We start from the raw sequence: 9,066 nt of genomic DNA on the forward strand, positions 1-9,066 counted from the left end.
TAATAAAGCTATTTGCATTAATTTCACATCTCAATTCAGTCTGAAACATTGTAACCAACCTAGAGATATAAGTAGGCTGTGAATATGATACTTCATAATATTAACACATTTAAAACATTTTTAAGCTTATTCTGCTTCTTTAAACTTGCTGAATTCCATTTGTTATATTGAGCCTACTTGAATGATTCTAATAGTGCATACCATTACATGTAAAATCAGTGCCCTTTACATATGTCAATTCTTGTAGGGTTTCAATAAAAATCAATACAGGAAATTAATGTACAAAAATACATGTATTCATGATAGTATCTGAAATAGATTATAGTACATGATGATTAAAATGATTAAAAAGTCTGTGTTTTGGTGCAGCAATGATCAAAATACATTCCTAAAGACAAATATACCCAGAAGCACAGTAAGTGGAAAAAATAGTATAATATTCATTATAATATCTGAAATTATAATCTAATTCCCCAGGATTAAAAAAAATAATTTAAAAGCTGTGTTTTGGTGTAACAATGATCAAAATACATTCCTACAGACAAATATGCCCAAAACTACTGTACATTAAATGGAAATTTTAGTGTATTTTTGGCGATCTTACAGTAACAGTATGCATCCTTTCAGGGTTTTTTTTCAAAAAGTGTTGCTATAATCAGCCAGCTCTGGTTCTCTTATATCCTAAAGTATATGCAAATACAGACATAGCCTTCCTCTTTATACGACATCATCTCCCACCTTTTTCAGGCTGTGGCTAGAGAGTAAAAGCCTGTCTGCCTGGAACTTCTCCACTGAGAAAGAAAAATGTTAATTTTGCTCCAGGTCATTTCCATTTTAGCAGTTATCAATGGTAATGGTTCTTCCATACAGAGTAGGAATGTAACAAGCTCTAATATGCTTCAGGTTGATGGACTTGAGGAAGCTGGACACTTAAAATGTACATATCAATATTTCCTTTCCAGATGTTCAAATGGTGGTCCAGCTGGTGGAATCTGGAGGGGATGTGAGAAGGCCAGGGGAATCCATCCGTCTTTCCTGCCAAGCTTCAGGATTCACCTTCAGCAGCTATGAGATGAGCTGGGTGAGACAGGCTACAGGGAAAGGATTGGAATGGCTTGCTTTGATAGATAATCCTGGAGATGGGAGCACCCAATTCTATGCCTATTCTGTGAAAGGCCGTTTTATCATCTCCCGGCGAGATGCCTCCAGCATGGTTTATCTCCAAATGAACAACTTGAAACCAGAGGACACTGCTGTATATTACTGTGCTAAAGGATCACAGTGAGAAGAAGCTACACTGAAGCCTGACAAAATCCCTCATTGTTCATGGCTGCCATCCAAGTTGAGTCAGCTTCCATGACCTCAATTTAAAACAAAGGAAGTTAGCTCTCCCTGCAGATGAGCAGAACCAGCTCTCTCTCTCATTTTCTCTATTGGTAGACTAGAAAATCTGCTTATATTCAATCAGCTGAATGACACCAATAATTTCTGATCCAGTTTCTCTTTTCTTGGTCACCATACATGGATATGTGCTTTCCCTCAGTGCTGAAAGAATGGGAATAATGCTCACCACTGCTATTGTAGTGCTGTTTGCTGACTCTGTAAGCCACTTAGAGAGGGCGTGAAGCACTGTCAAGCGGTATATAAGTCTAAGTGCTGTTGCTATTGGACTTAAATAATATCCCTGCTGTTTAAAAAAAAAATCAGTGATAACTGCGATTCTATTCATTAAATTGTGTTCAGTTTTTTTTATTTCTTTTCCCTTTTTCAGGTATCAAATCAGAGTGCCAGGTGGTAAAGGCTGAACAGGATGCGAGATGCGAGAAGGCCTGATGAGTCTCTCCCTTTGTTATGCCAAGTCTCCATCTTCACCTTCAACAGCTATGACACTGATAGAGAATATTTTAGGCTCAGTATGTCCAAAATTCAGAAAATGTTTAAGTCGATTCTTCTGGCATGTCACAATTAACTTCTACCTCCATAGCAAAAAAAAAGAGAAACAATTCTCTATATCTTCCCCATTCCCCATTTAGGATCCTGGGCATAGATATTTGGTGGCAATGCCAATTCTTGACCTGAATCAAGGCACAAGCACAAACTTCAGCCTTAGCACTACAGTTGCTATTCAAAAAGGCTGCCTTGCACCATTTCCCATAATTTCTCCAAGGCCCAGTACTATTGTGGATCTGCCATATATAATTTTCTTTCAGACTTTGTTCTCTTTCTGTTGACAGGCTCCGGCTCTCCAAGGCTGCTCCAGGTCAAACAATAACCATAGCAATAGCACTTGGATTTATATACCACTTCACAGTGCTTTATAGCTCTCTCTGAGCGCTTTACAGAGTCAGCACAATGCCCCCAACAATCTGGAACCTCATTTGACTGACCTTGGAAGGATGGGTGGCTGAGTTGAGCTGGTCGGGATCAAACTGCTGGCAGTGAGCAGAATTACTGCATTCTAACCACCGCACTACCACAAGCCCTTCTTCATTCTTGAAGCGACTTCAGAATCAGAAGCTTGTAGTTCTTTTTATGTGTTTGTTTTGTATTTTTTTTTCTTATATGTTTTTTAGAGGAATGCAATGGCTCAGCGTTTCAGCTGGGGTGCTGACAGCCGCGTTCGAGACGTGAGCTCTATGCAGTGGGGTGTGCTCCCATTATTTGGCCCAGCTCCTGCCCAGCTAGCAGTTTGAAAGCATGAAAATGCAAGTAGATCAATAGGTACGACTTTGGTGGGAAGGTAACAGCATTCTATCCACCTCTGGTGTATAATCATGCTGGCTGCATTACCACAGAAAATGTCTTTGGACAACACTGGTTTTCCACAGCCAAGAAATAGAGATGAGCACTGTGCCCTAGAATCAGACATGACTAGACAGGGAAACTTTTACCTTTTACTTTTGTATTTTTTATCCATGAAATATAACAGACTATCAAAAAAAAAAGCAACATTATTGTAAATGGTGTGTTTATAATGATAAAACTTCATACATTATAGAAACCTCATTTAGAAAAGAAACTAACTAAAAAATTACTCAGTGCCTCAACCATATAGAAATATATAGTTCTACTTGCCCCAAAGCGAAAAGATTCTGATCAAGAATGCACATATGGTTAGAGAAAATTACTAAAAAACATATAGATTTTAAGCCAGAATTATTTTTGTTAGGCATAACTATAGGAAACTATGAGAAAGTGTATATATCTAATTTTATATGTATTAACTGCAGCGAGAATTGTATTTGCTCAACTTTGGAAAAATGAAGATTTACCAATGGAGGAAGAGTTAATTAAAAAAAATAGATTGTGCAGAAATGGATAGATTGACACTGAAAATGAAAGAGAAAGAAGATTCAGTATATTTTAGAACATGGGATACCTTTTACCAATGGCTAGAAAAATGAGGTAGAGAAAAAGGAATTTAACATGTATTGGTAAGTTAAATGTTGGAAACCCAGACAATATGTTGCTGATAAAATATTAAGCCATTTTAGAATATGAACACATTTCAAAAGTAGATTACCAGCACACTTACCACCCATTCCTTAATATTAGAAAAATGTTTCTATCCATTTCCAATTGTTTAACAGATTATGGTAAAGTAAAGCCGTGTTTAGAATAATTATTTTTTTTAAAAAATATCTCAATATCCCAGTCAGTATTATTGAGCATTGTTTAATCCATCATGGGGCTGTACCAACAGTATTTGGTTTATTCAATTTCTGGATAGTGGAATTGAGTTTGAACCATTTCCATTCAGTATTGAGATGTTATATTTCATTTTTGATAGGCATTTTATGGAAATTCTATCTGTTTTTCTGCATTCCTTTAAACAGTCCATACTGTTATGAAGAGTGTTTAAGAGAATAAAAGCAATACAACTTTTTTTAAAAAAACAAAAAAGTAAAGAAAAGTAATCAATAACCACTAAACAATCCATGGTTGTTTGTTCCTAGTAGTTAAAGTAATATAATTGAATTGAGTTACCTCTTTGATCAATGGTTTCTTTGATCTACAATCAAAGAAATGTGGAGAAAAAGAACTGAGAAGTCCTTTTATTAGTAGGGATATGTAAATTCTGGTACCGTTTCCTTTTTAAGTGAAGCAGCTTTCTCTACAGGCTAGATGCAGAAACCTTTAGAGTTTATGGAGGTTTGAATGCATTCCACAGAATTCTCCTCTGACTGATCAAAGATGGCTTTTTGGCTAAGCTTGGCATTCTTGCTCACAATTCACAGAGGTAAATTTTCTCATGCAAAAAGAGGATTCTTCTTTTCTGGTTGCGGTTATACTTATACAACCTATTTGCCAAGGAGCTGTTGATACAGTTCTACAGAGGAATTATTGAGTCTGTCATTGTTGCTTCTATAACTATCCGGTTTGGTACAGCAACCAAACAGTCTGACGTATAGTTAGGACTGCAGAAAAAATAATTGCAACCAGCCTGCCTTCCACTGAGGATCTGTATATTGCACAGATCAGAAATAGGGCTGAGAAAATATCTACAAACTCCTCACATCCTGGACATAAACTGTTTCAATTCCTCCCCTCAGGATGCTGCTATAGGGCATTGTATGCCAATATAACTAGACCCAGAGGCAGTTTTTTTCTCTAGTGCCATCAGTCTGCTAAATGCCTAATTCTCGGTTAACCCATGTTGTATGGCTGTAGCATTATTATTATTATACTTGTTATGTTCTCTACTATCCCCTCTTATTGGTATCATTATTATGATTATTATTACTCTGTTGCTTTGCATGTACATCAACAGCTTCTGCACCGGAGACAAATTCCTTGTGTGCCTAATCACATTTAGCCAATAAAGCTATTCTATTCTATTCTATTCTATTCTATTCTATTCTATTCTATTCTATTCTATTCCATTCCATTCCATTCCATTCCATCCCATCCCATCCCATCCCATCCCATCCCATCCCATCCTATTCTTTCCAGGTGTCCAATCTGAAGCCCAGTTGGTGGAGTCTGGAGGGAACATGAGAAGGCCTGGACAGTCCCTCCGTCTGTCCTGCCAAGGCTCTGGATTCACCTTTAGCAGCAAGTGGATGGTTTGGGTGAGACAGGCTTCAGAGAAAGGATTGGAATGGATTTCTTATATACAACCAAGTTCAGCTAGTATCTACTACTCAGACAGTGAAGGGACGCTTCACCGTCTCCAGAGACAATGCCAAAAGCCAGCTTTATCTGCAAATGAACAAACTCAAATCCGAAGACATGGCAGTCTATTACTGTTCAGGCAAAGTGAAAGGAAGTGCACATAAATTCAAGGACAGCTTCCTGTAGAAATGCAAGGATTACTCTGTGGCCCTTCATCATGAAGTCTCAACCCCATTCACTTAGATTAACAGCAATCCAATTCTACCAGCAGTACCACCACTATCAATACCACCCAAAAGATGAAGAGAAAAATTGTGCTTTTGCTGCAATTAGTTTTATGTTCAGCCCTCTTCAGAGGTAAGGTATGATTTTTTTCCTTCTGGAAAAGAAGATGACCCAGATTGTCTATACATCATCACATGTTAAAATGCACATTGATTCCTAGGTATTAAATCTCAAGGTCAGCTGGAAGAATCTGGAGGAGATGTGAAAAGACCTGGGGAGTCCCTTTGCCTCTCCTGCACATGTTCAGGGTTTGACCTTGGCAATGCTGGCCTGTGTTGGGTGAGACAGGCTGAGGGGAAAGGACTGCAATGGATTGCAGCTGTTTGGTTTGATGCAAGTAAGCAGAATCTGTGAAAGGGCACTTCACCATTACCAGGAACAATGCCAATTGCCAGCTGTATCTGCAAATGAACAGCCTGAAACCTGAGGACACAGCAATCTATTACTGCACAGCTGGCATGGTGAGAGGACATGAATCTGGAGACTGACAAAAAACCTCCTTTTTTATGGGAGACAAGCTCTATTTTTTCTATAACATTACAAATGCAAAGCCTTTCTTTAATTTCCTCAGTAACGTTTTTGTTTTTCTTGAAACAAATGAAAATAAAATAAGATCCGTTATGTTTCTTGCCCAGTAAACTAAGTATAAGGAAATCAACCCTGACTGATTTTTGGAAGGACCAATACTGAAGCTCAAATACTTTGGCCAGCAAATAAGAAAGGACAGAATAACAGAAGAGTTGAAAGGGATCTTGGAGGTCTTCTAATCCAACTGCCGCATAAGAAGGAGACCCTATATGATTCCATACAAGTGGTTGTCCAGTCTCTTCTTAAAAACCTCCAGTGATGGAGCACCCACAACTTCTGGAGGCAAACCTTTCCACTGATTAATTGTCCTCACTATTCAGGAAATTTCTCCTTAATTCCAGGTTGCTTCTCTCCTTGATTAGTTTCTATCCATTGTTCTTGTCTTGCCTTCTGGTTCTTTGGAGAATAGGTTTATTACCTGTTAGCCCCTTAGATATTGGAACACTGCTATCATGTCACCCCTTCTCATTCTTTTCATTAAACTAGACATACCCAATTCCTACAACCATTATTCATATGTTTTAGCCTCCAGTCCCCTCATCATCTTTGTTGCTCTTTTCGGCACTCTTTCGAGAGTCTCTACATTTTTTTAGTATAATATAGTGACCAAAATTGGATGCAGTATTCTAAGTGTGGTCTTATTAAGGCTTTATAGAGATGTACTCATTGGAAAAGACGACTCATTGGAAAAGACCCTGATGTTGGGAAAGAGTGAAACAAAAGGAGAAGGAGATAGCAAAAGATATAGATGGTTAGATAGTGTCATTAATGCCGTGGGCATGAGTTTGGGCAGACTCCGGTAAACAGTGGAAGATGGGGGGGGGGACTGGCATGCTGTGGTCCATGGAGTCCACAAGGGTCACAAAGAGTAGGACAACTTAGCAATTGAACAACAACAAAATGAAATATGGAGGAATTGCATTAGACTGCAGGTTAATAAAATGTAGAAGAAAGAAGGGAAACAGTTTCTTGGAGCATGACCAAAATTTTCTTTTACTGTTTTGTTCCTTGATGACATTTATAAACCACAAAAACTGTGTTTTCCAAAATCATTGTAGCGTGTCGATGAGGGGGGATTTATTTAGTTTAATTTTCTAAGAAGTGACTGCTAAATAGGAAATATATCAAAATGTAGATATTTTATGCAAGTGTTGTTTTTTTTCCCACTGAAATTTGTATTTCATTCCCATTATTAACCTGCAAATGAGGACCATCTTCTGGTTAGCTTCCCCCAAATTGTACCCATAGAATAAGTAAAATCCATTCAGCACATATTTTTATTCCATTTCTATTGTGTTAAATATAAAACAGTGTTAATAAAATGATACTGCTTTGATTATCATCACCATCATCAAAAAAAAAGAGAAGCAAAATAAAAGAAAAAGAAATGGTGTCAAAAATTATCTTCCAGGCAAAAGAAATCTAAATATGCCAACCCTATTGATCGATCTCATCTCTATGTCAAAAACAATAACAACACATATTCAAACACCAACATAGACTTAAAAAAAAAGTCTATTTTGCAAGTCTGATATAGTTCATCTACATTGGAGTTACTCAATGTAGTTACAAGGGAACATCCATATATCAGCATTTTTATTCTTTAAAGATTAAATATTATTACTTTGAATCACTATGCATCAAAATCTGCAGTTCTTTTTGTAAGCAATTTCTTTTTTTTTTATTTATATTGTTGTGAAACTTGTATACTACATTGTATTGTTTTGACACAATACTATTTATACAGTGATGTTTAAAATGATTAGCACACCAGTGCCTGGATAACTTAGGACGTTGAGAATTTAAAAAGACAAAAACTATTATAACTATATAAATTATATTTATAATGTGAGTGTTAATAAATGTAAATTATATATTTTTTCCACCCAGAAGTGAATGCAACTTTGAAAAAAATTATATAGACTTCATTATAGTATTTGTTGTAAACAAAGACTTTTGTCTTAAGCATTTAGTTTTAAGTCTGTATTGTCACTTAATGTTCTTTGTACATATTGAAAAAAGGAGATTTGAAGATAAAGCTAATTTAACTGCAATTGAAATACTGGAAAATAAAGAGGAAAAAAGGGACAAAGAGGAAGGGGAAAAAAGAAAAGAAAACAACTATTCAGTTTCTAATGTCCCCCTTTGTGTTTCTGTTAACTTATATTATTTATAAATATTTAGACCTCCTTACAAGCCAGGCTGTAAATGTTTATTTTTGCATGGGAACTCTTCTTAAAACCCATAGTTTTAATATCTCATGCATCTTTAACATACTTCACTTCAACCAAAGTTACATTAAAATGCTGTTGATCTCCATCAAAACCAAGCAAGGACCATTAATGTATGTGAATTAAAATATAGTTCATTGCTTTCCTGCAGAGAAGACCATGCTCATCCACAGTTTAGTTCATTCCATGTACTTTATAAAGAATAATAATTTCAGGTACATAACTGCAGTTGAATGCACATATCTAATCAAGCAATGAAACTGGACTATCTAAGTCTTCCTCCTGAATGGCTTCCCTATAGAAAAAAATTGTAACATGGAATCTCAGGTCTTCTTCCTCTTTATCAGTTGTACCTTAGTGTTCAGTTCAGGATGCAATATGATTATATAGCATTTGGGGAAAAAGATGCAACCAAGTAACCCAGCAGTGGAGACTAGGATAGAGAAGATCTCCACAGCTACCATGTATTTTCCCTTAGTACTCAGATACGATGGCAACAAGCTCAGCCAAACACTGCAAAACAACAACATGCTAAATGTAATGAACTTTGCTTCATTGAAAGTGTCTGGCAACTTTCTGGCAAGGAAAGCTACAGTGAAGCTGATGATGGATAGAAATCCCATATAGCCCAGGACAAAATAAAACATGATGATAGAACCTTCATTGCACTTTGCTATGATCTCTTTGGCTAGTGACTGCATATCCAAATCTGGATATGGGGTAGAAGTTGTCATCCACACCACACAAATGCCTGCTTGGATAAGGGAGCTTACAAGAATAGTGAAGATAGAAACTTTTCTTCCAAGCCACCTTCTCATGTTGGACCCTGGTTTGGAAGCCATAAAAG

The 9,066-nt window shown here is 36.8% G+C and overlaps 1 pseudogene; it reads left to right on the forward strand.

Moving 5' to 3' along the window:
- Window positions 1-4,194: 4,194 nt before the first annotated feature.
- LOC114923210 lies at window positions 4,195-5,301 on the forward strand (annotated as a pseudogene).
- Window positions 5,302-9,066: the final 3,765 nt, after the last annotated feature.

This window comes from Protobothrops mucrosquamatus, unplaced genomic scaffold, assembly GCF_001527695.2.
Source record: "Protobothrops mucrosquamatus isolate PMUCROS unplaced genomic scaffold, P.Mucros_1.0 scaffold2396, whole genome shotgun sequence".
In the NCBI taxonomy this organism is placed as follows: Eukaryota; Metazoa; Chordata; class Lepidosauria; order Squamata; family Viperidae; genus Protobothrops; species Protobothrops mucrosquamatus.